The sequence below is a fragment of the Pteropus medius genome, unplaced genomic scaffold (genome assembly GCF_902729225.1).
Source record: "Pteropus medius unplaced genomic scaffold, Ma_sr-lr_union100, whole genome shotgun sequence".
NCBI lineage: Eukaryota > Metazoa > Chordata > Mammalia > Chiroptera > Pteropodidae > Pteropus > Pteropus medius.
The window spans coordinates 215091-236455 of record NW_024354504.1 but is presented as its reverse complement, the minus strand read 5'-3'; the positions used below and the strand labels follow the sequence as shown (position 1 = coordinate 236455).

The 21365-nt window shown below is 56.0% G+C and overlaps 1 pseudogene; it reads left to right on the top strand.

The window, feature by feature from the left end:
- The first annotated feature begins 17229 nt into the window (after window positions 1–17229).
- On the top strand, window positions 17230–17358 carry LOC120596562 (uncharacterized; annotated as a pseudogene).
- Window positions 17359–21365: the final 4007 nt, after the last annotated feature.

The following is a 21365-nucleotide window of genomic DNA, read 5'->3' as shown; positions in this document are numbered from 1 at the left end:
AAACCTTAACTAAACAATCTGGTCGATTCCATGGGTCTTGCCGGGCTCCTGGGGACGGGAGGGGAGGCCCCACTGTCTTGGGGGTGAATGGGAGCCAATGACCCATGCGACACACACTGGTTTTGCCCAAATGGATGTGCCTTTCAACTCGGTCTCACAGACACTAACCCGGNGGAAGCCTGGCGGAGGGCAAGTTGAGGAGGACAGGCCGCTGGCCCTGGTGCTGGGTGGCCCGCTGGCTGGCCCACTGTGTCGCTGGCGGCTTTGCCCTGCTGCCGAGTTCCTGCTGGACTGGGCAGCCAAGGCAGGAGCGCATCCTGTCCGAATGGACAGGCACTTGATGCGTCCAGGTCCATACAGCTGGGTGTAATTTTGGGGGTACTTTTCCATGAGACTAGGGTTCTCCTTTTACTAAACCTCTCGAAAGACAATGACATTAGCGTTTACAAACATGCGAACACGAGCTGCTGCATATAAAGCTCGTTGTGGGCGAGCGGGGCGTGCCCGTCCCTCCGGCGGGGGCCAGGGCTGGGCTCTTGTCCCCATTGTCACACAACGGCAGCAGGGACCTGAAGCCGCAGTTTCTGATCCCCACGACTCTTCCTCTCAGCCAGCGGTCCTCACGCACCGCGCACCGGATGGAGCGAAGCACCCCGCCCTGTCCCGTGACCAGTAACCGGCCCGCCCCTCCTCGCCCCAGCCTCCTGCGAAAACAGCAGGGTGCTTGTTCTGGTCACAGCTAAAACGCAGCAGCCATCTGGTCGCGTTCCTGCTGTGGGGAAAGCGATGCGGCCGGGGCAGCGCGCTCGGAACCGGGCGCGGGCACGCTGGCCGCGAGCCTGGCCGGAGAGTCCCCCGCTGGTCACCTCCGGGCCGCGCAGCCAGGCCGGGCGCTCAGGTCTGCAGCAGGCACTGGCCTCTGCGCGTCCAGGGAGGCGGCACTCGGCACAGGCCGTCCCGGAGCGGGGCGAAGCCCGCGGGCCGGGCAGCCGCGGGGCTCAGGAGCCTGGGACGGGGAGGGGCGGCCGAGCTCGGGGCCTTCGGGGCGGTGGGAGGTGACCCCCGGCGCTTGCCCCGAATCCGCTTTCAGTCACGCTGACTCTGTAGGTTTGTTCGCAGCACCTGCGCGTGAAAACCACTCAGTCGCCTTCAGCGTCAGAAACGAAGCTCGCGGCAGCGGCGAGAAGATGCGTTTGGCCTCCACGCACCGCCGCCCCATGCAGCGGACGCTGGGTCAGGAGGTTGCTCTGCACGTGGCGAACGCACGCGGGGACCTGGGGCCGGGGCTCCGCGCGGCCAGGCGCAGCCAGGCGGGGTCTGGGGCACCCTGCGCCCCAGCATTCGACCCCGAGTGAGCGCGGGCGGAGGGACCTGCGTCTGCGGCGCCGCACCGCGTGCGCGAAGCGACAACGGACCGACTTCGAAGCCCCGCCGGGGGCTCTGGCGAGGCCGCTGAAAGGCGCTCGGGGGCTTTAGCGGGCGCCGGACCGCAAGCGGCCGGCGAAGAGGGAGGCGCAGCGCCCGCGGCTCTGCTGCAGGCCGCGGCTCCCAGAGCCCCGCGACGCCCGCGCGAGCGCGTCCTGCGGAAACGCGTCTCCACGCGCCCGCGTCTCGTGTGAGTATACGCGTGGCGCCCACAGGGACGGTGCGGGGAAGACCTCGCGTGTCTAGCCATCAATCTACTTTCGTGCTGCGAGGAGCGCGTGCTCGGACTTGGGGCGTCAGCGCGTGCGCGCCTGCGGCTGCGGGACTCGGGCGCCGCGTGCGTGACCTCGCAGGGCCTCCTGCGCTCCGGCACTGGGAGGTCGTTCACGCCGCCCCTGGACAGCTCCAGCCGACACCGCCGCCTCCACGGCCACCTTGGGTCCTGCTCTTGCCGAGTGGCCACCCCTGCCGGTGCCCGGTGTCGCTGTGAGCCACTCCTTCGCCCCACTGCACGCCCCCCCTTTGCCCCTCACGTTTTTTACTGCAAAGCAGAAAATCTAGTCCCCTCAAGAGTCCCCTGAGGACAGTTCCGAGAGCGCGCGTCGTCCTGCTGATTTTTAGCACGTGTTCTGGTTTAACCGTCCGTGTTAAAACACGTGGCCCCGCGTTGGGCCAGCGGCACAGGATGCAGCCCGATGCGTCTGCTGCCCACGCGTTGATGACCAGCCCCGAAATCCCGGCTGGTTCGCCCCGCGATTCGCCTGCGCCGTGGGGACTGGGAAATCCGCAGGTACGTGAGTCTCCTGGTCAGGGGAGGTCACGTCTCTCAGACGCTGCGCCGCCTCAGAGGGACCTGCGGCCACTGTGCGGTCGGCGCCACGTCTGCCAGCCTCTGACCCGATCTGCTTCCAGCGTGAGGTCTCCGCACCCGACAGGGGGACGCGGTGGGTTCGGCTGCCGCGCCGGGGCTGCGCGGGGCCCCACGTCACGCCGTCCGCCAGCAGGACGATGAGCGCTGTCCCGGACTCTGCGGACGTCACGGTCCAAGGCCCAGCCAGCCCTGCGGAGCGAGCCGGCCTGTCCGCCGCTGTCGCAGCCTGCCTCGGTCCACGCAGGAGACCCCGGTTCTCGCGGCCTTGGCCGCCACCCGGGCGAGGCCCGTCTCCGCCTCGCGGCCGCTGTCAACCAGCTGGCTCCCCACGCCGCCTCCGGCCGTTCCCCAAAAGCCTCCGAGCATAGCGCCTTCGCCGCGCTGCCGCACCCCGAGCATCACCCGGAGCCTGGGTGGGCGGGCGGCACCCCGCACGGAGCTGCCCTTTACTCAGCCAGCCCGCCTGCCCCGCTTTGCTCGCCTTGGAAGGCCTTCTGCATGCGCCGCTGACACGTCCCAGTTCGCCGAGGAAAGCACCCCGCGAACCGTCCAGCACTGGGGGCTGCTGTCAGCTACACAGCGGCTGAGAAAAGGCCGGAAAGGCCGAGGACATGCGTTGCACTTGGCAGAGCAGGGCGACACGCCACGTCCCCTCCAGCGCGATCTGAGACACCCCCGGCCCCAGCCCTGCCGACCTGGACTGGTCCCCCAGGAAGAGGTCTCGCCTCCCACGGCCCGCTGCACTTGCCCGGGCGCCGGGCCTGACGCGGTCAGTGCACGAACCACACCCTGAGCCCCTACTCCGCCCTGGCGGCGTCCCACGTTCTCCCTGGAGCAGGCTGTTATGATTGACAGAGGACCCTCCGGAAGAAAAATAAATACAACAGAGAGGCATCGTTAAAAAAAATAAAAGGGACAAAATAAATACAAAATATACAGAAAAACCGAAAACATGAATCTGAAATAATCCAAAAGAAGCAAGGAAGGAAGACGAGGAGAAAGAGGGATGAGATGAAAAAACGAATGTCGGGAGGGCGGAGGGACCCGCCCCGCCGCAGCTAGTTGCCTGCAAACTAAGCCCTGCGGTTGTAAAACGCAGCCGTCAACGTGGGGAGGGCAGCCCCACCGCGTCCTTTTTAAAGGAGACACTTTTAGCATAAAGACACAGATGGGGTCAAAGTAAAAGGACGGAAAAATATGTGTCTTACAGCTACTAATTGTCAAGACGCTATGGTAAGTCTACTAAAGGCACGTAGTGCAGACTACAAGAAAAACAAATATTACCATTGCTGAAAAGGACATTTCATAATAATGAGTCAATTTGTTAAGAAAACATAGTAATCAGAAGCATGTGTGCCCCTTACGCAAAATGAGAAAATGTGTGGAGCAGACCGTGATTGAGCTGAGAAGATAAACACACAAATCCACTATTTGAAGTGAAGATTCTGTCACTCACAGCTCAGTAATTGAGAGAGTAATTACACAAAAGTTCACTAGGGATACAAAAAACTTAACACAATCAACCAATTCGGCATCATTAACATTTATAAAATGTTGCAATCAAAAAATGCAGAAAACACATTTTTTTTAGTTGTACATGGAACATCCACTAAGATACACTGTAACCTATGCTATTAAATAAGTCTCAGTAAATGGCACGGGATGAGTTCATGGATAGTACATAACGAAATTAAAAGTCACTGATAACAGGCTTCCCAAATATGTGAAAATCAAATACTGCATCTTTAAATAAAAATGGATCGAAAGAGAAAACATAGGTAATTACAAAGTATTTCTAATTTTAAAATAACGAAAACACAATGAATAAAAATGTGTGGGATTCTAATAAAACAATGTTTGAGCAAAATTTATAGCTTCTCAAGTCCCATAAGGATTTTTTAAAGACCTGGAATTAATCAAAACATACCTTAAAAAATTAATAGGGAAGATCAAAAGTGCAAAAATATTCTCCTACATATATTTGATTTAAAAAAACTCCTTAGACTGTAAATAGTCACGACTTGATAATAAAAACACAATTTAATCACAAGGAGGCAAACACTTCCAACGAGAGGTTATAAGAACGACGAACTGACAAACATGTTAAGGTGTTTGAGGCTGTGAGTCACCAGGATACACGAAGTGCCTCTGAGAGGCCATGGTCACGACAGCCTGGCCGCCTCGGCGCCTGCGTCCGCCACACATCAATCAGTCTTGCGGATCAGTAAACAAGCCCGTACAGCACTCGGATGGACTCTTCACAGAGGAAGAGATGCGAGTGACCTGCAAGTACCTGGAAACACGCGGCGTCCTCCCGGCAGAAATGCGAGCCAAAGCTACGATGAGAGGAAGCGCCTCACCACGTCCTGAGATCATTGCGCAGACACGAATCTATACCAGAGAATACGGGACGGACATTCTAGAACATCCAAGGCAAGGTGACAGTCGTAAGCGGAACCGGAGAACAGAGGCGGGCTGCCTGAGAAGACCGGACAGCGAGGCCGCCAGCAGAACACTCACCAGCAGTGCGGAGCCCGGGCCCGGCCGCCCTGCGGGATGGAAGGAAACACCATGTCACTCTGTAACGCTACAGCAAACTAACTCATCCCTCCAGCGATTGCCAGATGAACACAATTTCAGACAGTTAGTGTGACCCTGACCGATGACCTACAGGAGGACGGACTTCGAGGAGGAACTGACAGCCAGGAACACAGAAGGGGAAGGACGACCTCTTCAATACACGGGGCCGGGAGAACTGGACAGCCGCACGCACAGGGATGAAGTTGCATCTTGCATCAAACACAAAATAACTCAGACTGTGTTGAAGACTTACGACCTGAACCTGTGAGTCTCCTGGAAGAAAACACAGTGGGAAAGCCCCTTGACCCCCGTCTCGGAAATGACTTTTGTATCTGGCACTGAAAGCACGAATGAGCACGCGGGGCGTCCGACTAAAAGCTCTGCGCGTCAAGGGGCCGTCACCGAACGCAAAGGTGGCTGCTCGGGTGGGAGAAGATGCTTGCGGATCATGCGTCTGAGAAGACAGAAATGCACAAAGTATGGAAGGAACTCCTACAACTCAATACCAAAATAATAATAATAATAATTCATTTGAAAAAGGGACAGAGGACCTGTACAGACATTTTGCCAGAGAAGACATCCAAAGGGCCGAGGAACTCATGAAAAGATGCTTGCCATCGCAGTCATCACGGAGGTGCAAACCAAAACCACGCTGACCGTCACCTTACACCTGTCGGAATGGCCGTCACCAATACGCCATCGGGCACTGGGTGCTGGCGAGGATGTGGAGAGCAGGGACCCTCACACACTTCTGCGGGGCTGCGAGTCGGGGCGGCCACTATGCAGAGTGACCCGCCGTCCCACGTCGGCGTGCATCGGAAGACGCGAGGCCAGGACCTCGCATGCATTTCCAGTCCCGTGGTCACTTCACGGTCACTCATGGCAGCCGAGATATATAAACGACCCAAGTTTCCGCCAACAAACGAATGATAAAGCAAATGTGACATGTCAATTATTATTACAAGCTCAGTGCTGGAAACAGTATGAAAATATTCTATTTTGTTAGAAGTTAGTGGAGAATGAATATTAATCAATACATTAAAATCTAAATATGTGCACATAATAGATTATTCCACTTACCTCTCCACTGACTATAATTCTAATTTCTAAATGAATTCTTTGCCCATTTCATTTCCTTCAAATCTCCAAAGTAAGACTATTTTTCTCTGTCGGTTTTCTTTTCTAGGTTTTTCCCTATCGACCAACTTTTTTGTACAAGTCCAAGGGAATTGTGTTTTGACTCATAAATGACTTCATTATGCCGACGCTGACGCAACCAGACCCCAGCAAGGTGACCGCCAGGGGGATGCTGGGACCTCAGAGCCCCTGCTGGTTCAACTAACGCTGCCTGACACGACGTTCGAATCATAAATTGCTTATTTTAAAAACAAATCCCTCATGGAAAAAGGAGGATTTTAAAAACCATCACTTTAAAATGCACATTAAATATTTTTATGACTCATTTTTTTCCCGGCCTCACGAAAAGTTGTCTTTCCAGGACATCGCGGCCCTTCTGCCCGTGCTCCGTATGCCCAGCCTCGCCGGGCGCAGACGCGCAAACCTGACGCGTGTGCTGGAAAAGGCGGTCGCCGTCAGTGGGGACGAGAGCGAGGAAAGATTTTCCCGCTCCCCTCGGGCTGCGTGTGTGTTTCTTCCCCAGCCACGTGCTTATCGAGCGTTCGAGTCCAACCAATAACTTGCAACCCCAGTGCTGATAACGGTCTGATATTTTATTTTACATCGGACATGACTCCAGGATAATTTCGTTATGGATTATTGTCTAGGATAAACTATTATATATGCGCTATAAGTAACCGAGCAGCAAATGTGGCCCCCAGAATGTGTGTGTTATTTGCATGCACGACACGTAGGGAGCACGCACCGAGGCGGAGAGCGAAGACTAACGGCCTCGCAGGGGACGGTCGTCGGCACCCGGCTCGGTTTTCCTGAGCTGGTCTTACGCTCGCAGCGTGGTGTCCCTGTTAGCGCAGCGGTGCCACACGGTCACTTCGTGGTCACCTGCTGTGAGCCCGGAACTGGCCGCGTGTCTCACGCGTTACTTAGTTCTCACGGCTTCCCTGCAAGGCAGGGCTCCAGGCCGCGCCCCTCCCGGGCGGAAGAGCAGAAGTGGACACAGGTGCAGAGACGCCGGGCCCTCCCCTTAGAGTCGGCGGCCCCAGGGGCGTTTGGAAGCGGCCCTGCTAGGTGAGTCCGGCTCGTCCCCAGCTCTGCAAACCACGCAGAAGTCCTAGGCTTCAACTCCTTGAGGCTGCACGGTGGCCGAGCCCACACCCCGGCCTGTCCCCACCCCGGGGGCTGCTGCTCCTGCCCCAGGTCCGGGGGACCAGGCCTCTGAAAGGTCCAGGCCGAGTGGCTGGCTCTGCCTTGCAGGGGAACCGGCAGGAAGGATGGCTGGCCCTGGGGTGACACCTGTCCCCGTGGAGGGTGTGGTGGCATCGGTGGCTGGAGGCTGTGGTCACGGCTGAGCTCTCTGCGGGACGGGGACCAGACCTTCATCTGCTGGCCGCCCAGAGTCTGCGCTGGAGGTCTGTCCACGTGTGGCGTCACTGTGTGACACACTCCCACGTTAAGCAGGAGTCTGTCTTCATGAACGGTGTGTGTCCGAGGATAAGTTGGGGTGAGTCTGAAGTCCCCACCCGTGCGTTTAAGTGTCACCATCTTTACTGAATTCGCAGCCCTCCCCCCTTCCCTAATAAGGTGTCATCGCAGTAAACTTAAAAGACTCCGTGTCCATGGCCGTCTGGGAAAGCCGTTCCCGGCTCCCCTTGCCGCGGCCCCCAACCCCACTGCCCCCCTTGCCTCCTGCCGGCCCCCAGCTTGGGTGGTGCCCGGCCCGGGGCGGGGTGTGAACTGCTTGCTCATTGAACAGCTGCGGGTCATCGCGGCGTCATTCGCAGTGACCGCAGGGGAAGGAGCAGCAGTGGGCTGAGGACGGGGGACGGAGCTCCCGAGACGCCCGGGGACGGGAAGACGCTGGACTTGTCGAGACGGGTCGAGGCCGCCGCCTCCAGAAGGGGGGCAGAGGAGCCCCTCCCGCTCGCCGGTTACAGGTTCCCTTTTCAGCAGCCGCCTGTGTACATAGCGCGTCCTCTCTAAAGGGCCGAGGAGACAGCGGCGGAGCCCGCGGTGGACGGCTGGGCGCGGGGCGGGCATGGGCCGGGCGGAGACGCCGCGCTCTCCGGCCCCTGGCGATGCCCGCAGAGAAGGTGCAAGCCGGCTGAAGTCTCAGGAAATCTCAAAATGATCTCTTTGGGGCGAAGTTTAACAGAAGCGGAGTGTGTAAATGGGGTGTTCGGAACCTTCCCGGAGCCTGGCCCTGCTTTAGGCGAGCCCGGAAAAGCGCGGCGCTAACGCCGTGTGGAGAGGGTTTTGATAGTTCAGGTTTGCGCAGTCGACAATGTTTTTGGTTTGGCCTGAGGGAAACGGGTACGTGATCTGTCATCTCCATGTTTGGCCTGTCTTCGGGGGCAGCGTGCGCCGTCAGGTGGGGAGCAGGCGGGGGCCGGGGAGTTATCTTTCCCGCGCTGCAGCCTCGTTCCGCCTTCGGAGTTGACGGCGTAAGGCTGGGGTCAGCCACGGCTTCTCGAACAAGACCCCGGCGGTTCCCGGAGGTGAACGCGGCGGGGGGGCGGCGCAGACTCGCGGGGACCTCGGCCCCAGGCTTGGGGCAGTCAGGGGATCCAGGCGGGGGGCGGGGGGTTCGCGTCCTGGCTGCGGCACCGTTGCTGGTGGTCCGGGCTCCGCACACACCGCTGCGCACGTTCAAGCCGGTTGCAGAGAGAAGCTGCGGCTGCTGCTTCGTCAGGACCCCGCACATTTCTAAGTGTTGGTGTTTGTCAGCACCAGATGTCACACCCGCCGGTGGGTGTCCAGTGTCTGGTGCCCGGCGCCGGCGCCCCGGGTGGTCTGGGGCCCGCCACGTGCCCGCTGAGTCTGGACCACGAGCGGCCACAGCGCCAACCGGGGCACCGGCGGGCCCAGCCGCCCACGCGCCTCTGGTCCCCAAGGTGGCCGAGGCTGGGTGAGGCCGAGGGGGGAGGGTGATGCGAACTGGGGACCTCCGTGAGATTCCACACGACTCTTCACGTGAACTTTCTCCGAAAACCACTTGGTTGGGTTTAGATGTCTGGAAGTCTGGCCACGTCTGGCGCACGTGCATTTTACTTAATCTGCTCTATCCTCTGGTCACGTTCAGAGCAAGAACCGGAACAATAAATGAATCGCGGCCCGTGCGACGCGGAGCCCGCCAGCCTCCCGCAGAGCTGAAACCACTTGGCAGCTGTCTGGTCCCCAGGTTACCAAAACGAGAAATCATTCAACATGTGAAAAGGGGGTTGAAACTGTTGTCCCTCTAAGATGTGAGGACGGAGGAGGCGGTGACTGGCACGCGGAGGGACCGCCTCCTGCTCCACGTACCGAGCGGCCCGGTGTCACGGCCCGGTGGCAGAGGAAGTGCGCGGGGGCCCTGCTCTGTCGCGTGCTTTCTGCGGCACCTGCAAGGCCGTGGGTCTGAAGTGACACCATTTACCGCGTCAGGAGACGGCTAGACGCAGTGGCGTCCGGCTCGGCCTCTGAGACGCGCGTCGTTCACTCTAGTCTCGGGGTTCGAGCTGCTGTCGGCACAAATCGTCACGAGGAAACCGGCTCCGCGGCCTCGATTCGGCTCACGGCAGCACCGCCGCCACCGACCTGCGCCTCTGCGGGCGCTTCCAGACCCGAGGGGAGTAACAGCCGGCCTCCCAGGACACAGTGACACGCCGGCAGGGGTGCCGAGGCCGCCTCCCTGTCCTGTGTGTGGCAGCGCTCCCGGCCTCCGTCCTGGAGTTGGGACCCCGCTAATTTAAAGAGGGGATTCTCTCGTCTGAGAAGGAGCTCGCTGCCTACGTCACTGGTGCCCCGTGTGTCCTCTCCACCCCCGTGTGCCTGCACGGTCCCCGCAGGAGCAGAGACCCTGACCCGACCCCGGGCTCAGGGCCCCTGGGCACCGAGGAATGGGAGACGCCCCGCCTTTGAGGGCTCGGTGCCCACTGGGGAAGAATGTGTCAGGCGACTTCACAGAAAGGCCCTGGGCCTCTAGGCTGGAAACGCTGGTTGCTCATTTGTTTTTTGTTTGTTCCATCAGGAGATGAAGAAAACTGAGGGATCCGACCGGTGGGGGGTGGGGAGCCCAGCAGTGGTGGCTGCAGGGTGGGTGCTTGGCCCCAAGGGACACTGCAGACCTGCCCATGGCTTCTGGCAGAGGCGGCCGAGCTGGGTCCCAGGAGGCCCAGACAAAGGGCGGCAGAGCCCCAGGCCCCCAGGCCGGGGCACACGACGCTCTGCTGCCCGTCACGCCGGCCGCGCGGCCTTCCTGCCTCCTGCACCGTGTCCTTCCGCATCGTCACGTGTCCCCTAGCCTTCCTCTCGTTAGAGCTGTGCCCGTGTGTCTGTGCACACACACACATTCACGCTACGTGCATTTTAAACACCCAATACCTCCAGCACGTTTCTGGAAGCAGGTGTGATGCAGCCGATGAGTGTTTGTACGAATGCCATCTTCTGTCCCCCTAGCAGGACAGTAGTTTTCTAGAACAAGCTCTTGGGAGGGCGCCAGGCTTATAATGAGGCCGGAAACCAGGTGACATCGATCCTGGCTCCTGTTCAAGCGCACACTCCACATAATCGAAGAAAATGAAATTAGCGATGTTTACACAAGACCCATGTCGCAGACCGAGGCGGCATTTGAATCCGCATCGCTTGGGAGGCCCCAGAATTTCGGCGTGGTGTTCCCGGGCTGCGTCGTCGCGTTGGGGCAGACGGCGCGTGGACGTGGAAACACGCTGACCCCGCGGGAAGGACGGGGCGCCGCGCTGGCACCACCCGCGGGGTCTCCGCTCGCGAAGCCGCCGTCCTCCGTTTCCCCGTGTCCGCGCCGGGCGTGCGGGTGCAGGCGTCACGGGGGAGTTAGGGTGCTCGGGCTGCCCCCCCGCCCAGAGCGGCCGCCCCCCCCACCCCCGGCACAGCCGCTGCCGTCTCTCCATCTCTGCTTTTAAAAATAGGAACCAGGCGGGAGCGAGTTTCCAGAAAGTGAGCTTCTGGACGTCTTCCCAGCACAGAGCATCTTCCCCCTTATTCTCTGGAGCCTTTTCCAGCCACGTAGACGCTTCCAGGAAGAGTTGCCCAGCACATAATGGGAGTCGGAGTCGAATTAAACGGTGGGATCGGAAACTCGACGGGCGAACCCACTGCCCGGCGCACGGACCCCGCCGGCCGGAGGCCGCGGTCAGCGGGGGACGCCTGCTTCTCTGGGGCCCGTCACAGTGACGACGCCCCCTTCTCTCCCGGTTCACTGAGACGCCATCGACTGCAGCCCTGTGTGGGGCCGGGGCGTGCAGCGTGGCGCTTTGCGGTTTGCGTACAGGGCTGTGACGTGGCTCCCTCGGTGAGGTTACCGAGCATCCGGCATCTCGGGCAGGGCCGATAAAATGGAAAAGCAAAAAGAGAAAGAAAATGTTTCTCCCTACTGAGAACGCTTCGCCCTGGCGACGGGCCCACGGAAGTGTGTTTCTCCCGTTTTTCCTGGGAACAAAGGCTGGTGGCAGAGGCCCTGAACAGCTGGGGCGGGGAAGGGTGAACCGGAGCCCAGAAGGGTGACACGGGGGACACGAGGGACCCCCAGATGTACGCCTCTGCTCTGAGCCCCGTCCTGCACACCTGCCTCCCGCCTCCTGCCTCAGCCACCTTGCAGGCGGCTCACAGACCGTCACCGTGCCCCCGCCGTAACCTGTGTCCGCCCCAGAGGCCGCCCTGGTCCCCGGGCCTGCCCAGGAGCTAAGGGCGGAGCTGGGCTCCTGCTCCTGCACCTTCCCGCCTGGTGTCGCTCGCCGGCCCTCCACTGTCCCTGTCCGCAGGACGGAGGGGGGGACACCTGGACGGGAAGGTGCGGGAGACCCTTCCCGCCCACCCTCAACTCCGGGGAGCAGGAAGAATCTGGAATCGGAGACTTGAGATGTCCACAGCCGAGGGCGGGTGGGCGGGGGGGCTGCCGTGGCGTCTCAGACACAGCCCAGGAAAGTGCTGGCTACTCTCCCTGTGACACGGTGTGTGGGGGGGTTCGCCTGGTCCCCGCCGCGCGGAGCTCTCCTGGGCTCCCTGAGAAGCAGAGCGGCCCCAGGGAGGGTGCACTGGGCCAGGGGCTGCGGAGTCGGCCTCGGGGTGAGCCAGGCATCGGGAACAGCGCCCGAAGGCCACAGGGCAGGACGCAGTGTCCAGCAGGCCCTGGCCCCTGCTCAGCGGTGCCTCCTGGGCCTTTACCCCAGCCATGACACCCCAACATCCAGCCACGACACCCTGACATGCAGCCATGACACCCCAACACCTGCCACGACACCTCGAGTCTATGCCATGTGTCCTGGGAGCCATGAGCAGCGCTTGCGGGTGGGGGCCGGGGCTGCACACGCGGCGGGGTGTGCGGGGCCTGGGGGCCCCTGGCTCGCGTCCCGCACACGGTCCCGGCTGCAGGGGGCCCCGTCAGCCCAGCGAAGCCCGCGGTGTGCGTGACGAGGCAGAAACGAAGACGGAGGCGGTGGCCCGGCGTCCAGCAGAGGCTCCACTTCCGTCCCTTTTCCCAAATTTTAAAAAACCCTTTTTACAGCGCGATTCACAGCTTAAAATAATTTTATAGATAATTTTAAGGGCATAAACTACGCAACTCCATGAAAAACTGCTTTATTTAAAAATATTGCTGGAGGAAGCTATTAAAGCATTTTTCTATGCTAATTATATCTCTGTGTGTGTGTGTGTGTGTGTGTGTGGACGTATATATAATTCCTATTACATATTATGCCTTTCTATGCCTCTCTTGGTGAATACCCGCCCAGCTTCTCGAGGGGATCTCTTCCAAGGGTCAGTCGTGGGCTCGAGGTGGACGACATGCAAGTTCTTTGAATTGTGAACAAACCTGCAACCCATTACGAACTGTTGGGACTTCTCCTTCTCCTTCTTCCACGTTTTTTGCCAGACACCACAGCTACCTCTCTTTTTCAATTAGTTCTGCTCTCTTTCTTTATCCCTAACAGAAAATTTTAACTTTTTAAATTAAAAATGCCGGACCGTGTAGGGTTTCTTCCCAAAATCCCAGTTGACTTTCGACTCCGGAGCAGGCTCCACGGGCAGATGGGCCGTTCCGGGGGCCGCAGGCACCTGGGCGCCGTGCCCGTGCGTGCCTGGACCCTGTCGGCCACTCGTCACTCCCCGTGCAGCCATCCAACCCTGTCCAACCAGACGGCTAAATTCGAACCTACTCAGAAAGTACTGCTTGGCTTAGCCGAGCAATGGCGTAAAAGCCACTGCGAGTCATTTCTGCGTGTGCTGTGGGTGCTACAGCGGTGACTGTTTCGGTGGCATCTTGAAGCGCTGGGTGTGGACCGTCGAGGGACCAACTGGCCAGACGAGAAAGATGATGTGGCCACAACGGGCCTGTTTTCCTGTGACCCACAACATGGAACGATGGTTTTGCTGGAAGAACGGGCCGAGCACGGCTTGCGAGCTAAGTCCCGGCCTGACGGCCGTCAGTGTCAGAGGGACAGCAGCTGCCTGAGGGACACAGCCTGGGGCCCTGCTCCTCCCTCCGCGCCCTCACGGCCCGTGGACGCGTCCCTTCACGTGCGTCCCTCGTCTGTCATCTAACGCACATGACAAACGTGGACCGCCACCCTGCTCTGAACTGTCGTGAATTGAAAATTCTGCTGGAAGCATCGTTTTCCTGTCATTCAGTAACTGCTTAGAGAAGAACTTCTCTGGCATGAGAACGAAACACGTCTCGGCACCAAGAAGAATGTGTCGCTTAGCGACGTGATTTCTCTCCGCCGTTCCTGCGTGGCTGGTCCACGTCGACACGGCCAAGTCCAGTCCATTTGCTCAGCTCTCGGATGTCATGAATTTAGCACCGATTTCGTCCATTCCATTATTGAGAGACATTGAGATTATTTTCAACATCCTACTGAAACCCACATGTAATTAAACTAATCAGGAGGTTCGTGAAAAGTGCATCGTCAGTAAAATCGCCACCTTCGCATAAACTCGGAGCAGCCCATGAGAAAAATAACAAGAGAGTGTGTGACGGACGTTATCGAGGAACCGCCAGGCTGCCGATCTGGTCCCGGGCCGGGCCGGGCGTCCTCGCAGATGGAAGGGCCCACACCGCGAAGACCACGCCAGGTCTGGAGGGTGGCCGGCTTGGGGACACAACCCTTCCCCCGAGGATCAGTGCTTTAAGAAAACCAGACTAAAGCCAATATCTGCCAAGGACAGCGAGTGGAGGCGTGGCCAAAACTAATTGCTACGATTGGCTGAAAATACGGTGTCGAATAATTAATGATTACTGTTCAAATAAAAGAAATGCAAATGTGAGCTCCTCAGCATTAGAAGGCAGGTCTGGGGATGACCTAGAGATCGGTCTAGAAGGTTCTGAGGAAGTATTCTGTAAAGAACGATGAAAGAAATGAGCAAAAATACTGTCAGCATCGAATTCTTAAAATATCTGATAAAAAAAATTTGACATAAGTTTCACCGGCTAAATTGAGAACGGAGATAACGGAAAGCAAACCTAACACTGTGTCGCGGCCAAGAAACGTCCACCGTCAGGTACCGGAAGTGAGTAGAGCTTTCGCTGTGGCCATCTCCTTCCACGTACACGCGTGTTTAAAACACGCATAGACACACGGTTTATGTCGCTACACAGTATCAATCGCACCTTCAGAAGCCGCTCTGCCAGTGCCGGCCAGAAACAGCAGGTCGTCCTCGGAAAGGCAGAAAGCGGCACAGGCCTGGTCATGCTCACGACTTGCTTTTCTTCTCGAAAGCTGAGATGCAGATAATATAATGCACTATCTTTGAAAAAAATCATGTGTGCCGTTAGGCTTAAGTTGTTTTTCGAAGTAGAACCATGTTTTAATTAAATAGCATTTTGATGATGCAAACAACTGAGTTTTCGCAACCGTAATCTTAGCTGGGCGGCCCGTCCAGCACCTCGAATTTTTTTTTTAAACTTCAGCATCAAACAGAAGGTAGACATAAAGTCACTGGCGTCTGCAGTCTCTCAATGTATTATGGTGATTTCTATGCCATTTTAGTCATAACATTTGTGCAAAAATCACTTAAAGCTGCACAAAGCACGTGCTTCTGAAGGGGAAAAAAGGCCCATTTGCCAAAATGCAAGGGAATGAATTAGAAATGACTTATCTTGTGCTTTTCAAACCACGAAGGGCCCGTATGTCACCCATGGGTCTTTTTAAAACACAGGCTGTGCCCAGTGCTGAGGGCTGACTGTGTGCAGTGCGGTCTTCTCTGCGCCGAGCGCTCCAGCATCGGCTCGCCATGGCGGGGTCTCGGCACCATGGAGCACACCGCCCGTCCCCCCAGTTAGGGCCGGCCCCACCTGCTAACAGTGGCGCCCCGTCCTCCACCGGCTCTGCCCCTCGTGGGGCATCTCTGTGGTGGAGGCTGCCTGGCTCATCATGGGGCTGCTGCCTCTTCCTAGCCTGCTCCTGGAGCTGCTCCCGCAATGGACTGACCACACGCTCTTGGTCCTGGGGTCCTGCCCTTAGTCTGCCCCCCTGCACCCCACTGAGGGGCCACCCAGCATCCCTGCCTTTCCTTTCCAAGGAGCCTCTGGGAATATTCATCACTCTGTGCGCATACTAGCTCAACACTGACCGAGTGCGCCTAGGCTTTTCCAGAAGCATCCAGCCTCCCGAGCTGGCTGTACCAGAGGACTTATTCCATCTGCGAAACACACACGCAGACCCATGCCGATGCCCACCCCCCGCCCTCCACACTCCCGCACACACACCTGCACACACACCTGCACACACCCACACACCTGCACACACCTCCACCTCACCTCGTCCCCACTCCTCATCTCCACACCTGCGATGCACCCCCGCCATTACCACACACACACCCCGCATTAATACCCACACACACACCCATTACCTGCACACACACTCCCCACCCTCAGCCACGCCCACACACTCCCCAGCACACACCCCCTCTCAAGACACACTGCGACATTTCACTTCCACACTTGCATCACACCCCCACCCTCAGCCACACGCCCACACACACCCCCGCACACACCCCTGCACACACCCCTGCACACAGGGCGGGGTGCTGAGTGTGCCCCGAGTGCTCAGGCTGTGCTGCACCCGCCTTCCACGTCCGCGTGCGAATCTCTCTCCCCTCGGTTCCCTGCGGGAGACGCCGTTCCGAGTGACAGTTAACGATTCCAGCACCTTAGGACACGGCGGGCCTTTCGGAGGGAACAGGAGGCCGCAGTAGCGGGGGGCGCGGGGGACGCGAAGCGTGCAGGGAGGGGGAGCCGAGAACCCTGGGGCAGACCCGCCCCTCGGGCGCAGCCCGTTTACACGCGCGTCTCCCCCCCGCTCGGTGACAGTCGCCCCTCCGAAGAGCACGAGTCAACATTCATGCGGTGCTTACCCAGGAAAACATCAGTGGCGAAGGCGAGAAAAAAGTTCACGTTTTCTTCCGATTTTCTTTTTTAAGACGCTAAGACAAAGCTCCAGTGACGCCCACCGGCGACCACAGCGCCGCCCGCTTCTCGGAGGCGGGCCCTGCACGGGCGCTGGCGGGCGGCCCCCACAGTGCTTTCCGCCGTGCCTCTAGCGTGACCAGGGGCAGCAGTGAGCTTGGGGTGACGTAAATGGCACATGTTTATATTTCCTGTCAACTTGCTACGTGCCCAGCTTGCCTTTTTTGAGACTCGGGCCCGTGGGTTGGAGAAACACAGACCTCCGCTTTCTAACTGTCGCATGCTAGTTCGTTGTTCACAGTGGCTGTTCCATCCCATCCCTGCTGAAAGCTGTTCCGACTCGAGCCGTGTCCCCTTCCCAGTGACTTGGGGGGCACGTCCTCATTTGTGTTCCAGGCCTGGCCGTTTGTTCGGGGCCAACCAACTGGCAACCCCAAGACAGGTGTGTTTCTCTGGGAAAATCCTTCAGTCGTTGAGTGGTCTCAGGTCAGGCAAGGCCAGTGTTTTGTTTGTTTTTTTTAACTGTGCTAGTTTTAAAGTTGGTTTAAAAAATACCATTACCTTCTTTTATTAAATATTTTATGTAAGATTTGAATTATCAATTTAACACGTTTCACTTCCCTGAATTTTCCCAAATAGCAATAGACAGGAGAGGAGAAGGGTGGAAGATGAGCATCGTCTAAGGAGACAAGCTGGCCACGCAGCCGGTGAGCGGCCATGCTGCAGGGAGAGCGAGGCCCAGTGGGACGAGGGCAGGACAGCGGGCGGGTCTGTGGGACAAACCCGGGGCTAGAATAACAGAGTCTACGGCCCTGCCACCCTGAACACGCCTCATCCCATCTGATCGCGTCTGATCTCGGAAGCTAAGCAGGGTCGGGCCTGGTTAGTCCTTGGATGGGAGACCACCTAGGACGACCAGCTGCTGTAGGCATAAAAAATAAAAAATAAGGGATTGTAAGGTGACAAGGTCCTTGCGATCTGTCGAGTCAACCAAGGGTTGCCTCACCTAAAAATAAATAAATAAATAAATAAAAATTAAAATAAAATAAATAACACAGAGCTGCTCAGAAACTGTTCAGTGTTTTCCCAAAGTAAAAAAATGAGCCCAATAATCTAAGATGACTTTTTACAGGAGTTGTTTATATTAAAGAGATTGCAATTATTTGAGAATTTTGCTCCCCAGAATCACCTTACTTTTAGAAGATGCCCTGTCCTTGGGGGCAGTTCTCAGAAGCGGGAGGTGGAGCTGCGATCCATTCCTAGCAAACCTTTCTGGGCCTGGACAAGAGAAATTACCCCTTCGAGTGTGCTCGGTGACCCTCACGTAGACTGTCACAAAGAAACACAAAAAGCTTTAAAAACTAGAAGATTCCGCATCTATTCACAGCCTTGTGCCCACATAACCCAAAATGCCACAGTATCAACTTGATTAAGAAGCAGAGCAGAAGGAAAACGACTTTACACAGAACCCTTGACGCACGAAGTCCCGGCTCGTTAGGCCCCATTTAGCCCCTTTGATGCAGCTGCTGAGCTGAGCGAGGACCACCAGGCAGCGGCTCGTCCGGCTCCTTCACGTTGCTACGCTGCGCCTCACCGTCTCCCCCGACAGCTGTGAGATCATCGCAAAGCTCGCTGGACAACGTAGCTGAGGGAAGTTTAGAAAACCTGTTTTGCATTTGGAAGAATTTTATATCTGAACTAGAAATTTCTCAATGTTCATCAACAAGCCAAATGCTAGAATGCAAACATAGTTTTTTAATAGATATTTAAATATTGAGAACTAAATTATCACTTTCTTTTTCATTTTTTAAAAATTTCCTGAAAGTCTTTTGAATCTATTAATACTTCACATATAAAGAAAAGAAAATCCGAGTTTGGAATGTTTTGTAGAGGCGGACGGTGCGGGTTTCAGGAGCATCACTGCACAAACTGCGGTGGCCGTGTGAGGTGACAGTGAACTGGTCACACCCCTGGCCCCGTCCCACTGGACACCTCAGATACAGACAACGTCCTTTAGAATATATAAATAAATTTTTAAAGTAAAAAGAAAAGAGAAAGAAAAAAGTAGAGGAGACAGATCATATCCGTCTACCACACACGATGTTATCTGAGGAGTCAGATTCATTTCTGAATAAGAAAATGTTCATTCAATAAACATGCTGCTCAAAAGCACCTGAGACTACAGATTTAATGGCGTGTCCATTACTAGCATAAGCAGCATACGGATATAAAACTGATTGTATATATGAATATTTGTCAGGGATCTCAACAGAAACAGAACCAGTGAGAGATTCCTATATACACACACGTGTGTGCATATGTGTGTGCATGTGTATAGGTGTGTGCACATGTGTGTGCATGGGTGCATGCGTCTTTGATAGGATTGTTGCGGAAAAATCCCAAAAGCTCCAAAAATCAGACCAGTGAAAAACCAAGCAGTAGCTCAGAGAGAAAGAGAACTCAGGTTTACAACGCGCAGTCCCAGAGGAGCTGGTGCATTCGGCGGAAACATTCCTTATATGGGAAAATTCTACACGAGCTGATTGGTCAGTTTGAACACAAACTGTTAGATACAGCAGGAGGTGCTATGCAGATTTCAAGTAGTAACCTCGCAGAAGGGCGGGAGTTGCTATGAGTAACCAGTAGATACAAACTGTTACAGGGAGCGGAGCTGCTGGATACAGTTACATTTCTAAGCTGAGCAAAGCGCAAGGGAGCTCTTGCATGCAGCAAACATATCTGCAGAAAGCAAGCATATTTACAAAAGCAGAAGACTGATTAGCTTTTAATAAAAATTCCTGAAATTTCCTCTTCAGGATCACCAGTAGACTGAATATGGCCAAGGAAAGAAGCAGAGAGCTTAGAAATATGTTCCCAGAAACTTCTCAAACTAAAATGCACTGAGAAAGGAAAAAACAAGACATCCAGGAATGGCCAGATGATTTCAAACAGAGTAACATACATAATGGGGATAACAGAAGAAATGGAGAGAGATATTTAAAGAAATGACATCTGCCTGAAGATTTTTCAAAATTCATGAGAGGCAGCAAACCACAGAGCCAGGAAGCTTGACAAGCACCAAAAAGGATGAACACCAAAACATCTGCATGTCGTATTCAAACTTCAGGAGCCCCAAGACAAAGAAAAACCACGAACGCATCTGGAGGGGTGAAATTCACCGCACAGAGAGAGGACTGAAAACCAGAATTACACCAGACCCAGCGTGACCCACACAAGCAAGACAAAAGCCGGGGAGGTAAGTGAAGCGCCAAAGAAAAGCCAGGCTGGAATTCTGTATCCAGCAAAACTGCCCTCCCAAAGCGAAGGCGCAACAAACTTTCTCAGACAAATGAAACATTTGCGTCCAGGAGCTCTGCCCTGCGAGACGCAGCAAAAGCCATTCTGCAGGGAGAAGGCGATTCAGATGGGCCTGACCTTGGGTCCACATAAAGGACAAGTGTTAGAGAAGGAACAGACGAGGGGGACGTTGAGGGCGGTGACGAGGGGGACGTCACAGCTCCGCACGGTGCTGTGACGACAGATACGTGGCAGGTGTGTTTGTCAAAATTTCCAAAGCCACACGTGCAAAGAGTGAGCCCGGACGTGGACCGTGGTGGATTTTAGTTAATAAAAACGTGTCAGTGAGGACTCATTGTCTGTAACGACTGTGCCCCACTGATGCTGGATGTTAGTCGGGGTACTGGGTCGGTGTTGGGGGGTACGTGGACGCTGTCATTACTTTCTGCAAATATAAGGGTGCTATGCAAATAAAGTCTATTGCTCTTCAAAAAAACTAACTGGCAACTAATGAGCATCTGAACTGTCTCCAGACTAATTTATCCCCAAAATAATTACCATCCCAGACAGCACTAATATGACTGTATCTTCAAGACAAATGACTTAAATTCGAGCATTATTTTCCTATGAATAGCCATCATACATGTATGTGCGTCTGTGTCTGTGTCTGCGTGGAGACATGCATGTGTGTGTCTGGTGCAGGTTTGGTGTCCCGGGCAGAGGCAAACTGCGTCACACCTCAGAGTGACCCTTCTGGAGGATAAGGAGGACGGAGAGTGCCGACTTCAGTTCCGACGATGTGACAACCTTCCTCCTCCTGCCGAGTTACGTTTGTGTGTCTCTGCTTAAGGGAGCTGGCCAAGGGGATCTGGTTGAACATTTGGTGATTATTAGACTTTAGGAACTGAATGATGAATTTGGCGTCATCGCGTCTTGAGAGGACAGATGGGGCTCAGATGCTCACGTCCTTGCTACTCGCGTTGTGCTACTACTTTTTAATTTTGCAAACTTCAAAAATTGCTCTCAAGAGCGTAAATCGTGAATGCAGCACAAAAGGGGCCAAGCTGTTTCGTCTTCAACTGGAAGTCAAGGGCAATTGAGGATAAATAATCTCTTCTTACGGGAATGAACAAAATCTGGGCTGGGGGCCTTTTCCGACTTCAAGGTGAACCCCCAAAGCGAAGGAAGAAAGAACTTGAAGATGACGCTTCCCAACGGTCCCTCCATTCTCGCACCCGATGCACAAGCATTTCGTGAACCTGCGCAGAAGTTTCCTGAAAATCAGCAGGGGGCCCCCGGCCACCGAGAAGCCCTGTCCATGGAGCCCCCCACCCCCGCTCAGCAGAGGGAGCCCTGCAGGGCAGAACGAGGCGAGGCCACAGCAGCCCCTGGCCGCCTGCTCACCGTGCTTTGTTGCCACAGCACCAAGCTGTACTGCGGGGCTGCAGGATGGAAAGACCACGGGACGACAGGATGGCAGGGTGACTGGATGACATTTGTAGCAGCTACCCATCTCGTGACCAGGAAAAAGAGAAGGGTGCAGCTTCTGACTCCTCTTTTTCTTTCTTGGTAAAGACTCTCGCGTGACTTTCCGCCACGTGTCTGCCAGGTAGAGTCGCCCTCACGAAACGCACTGCTGCC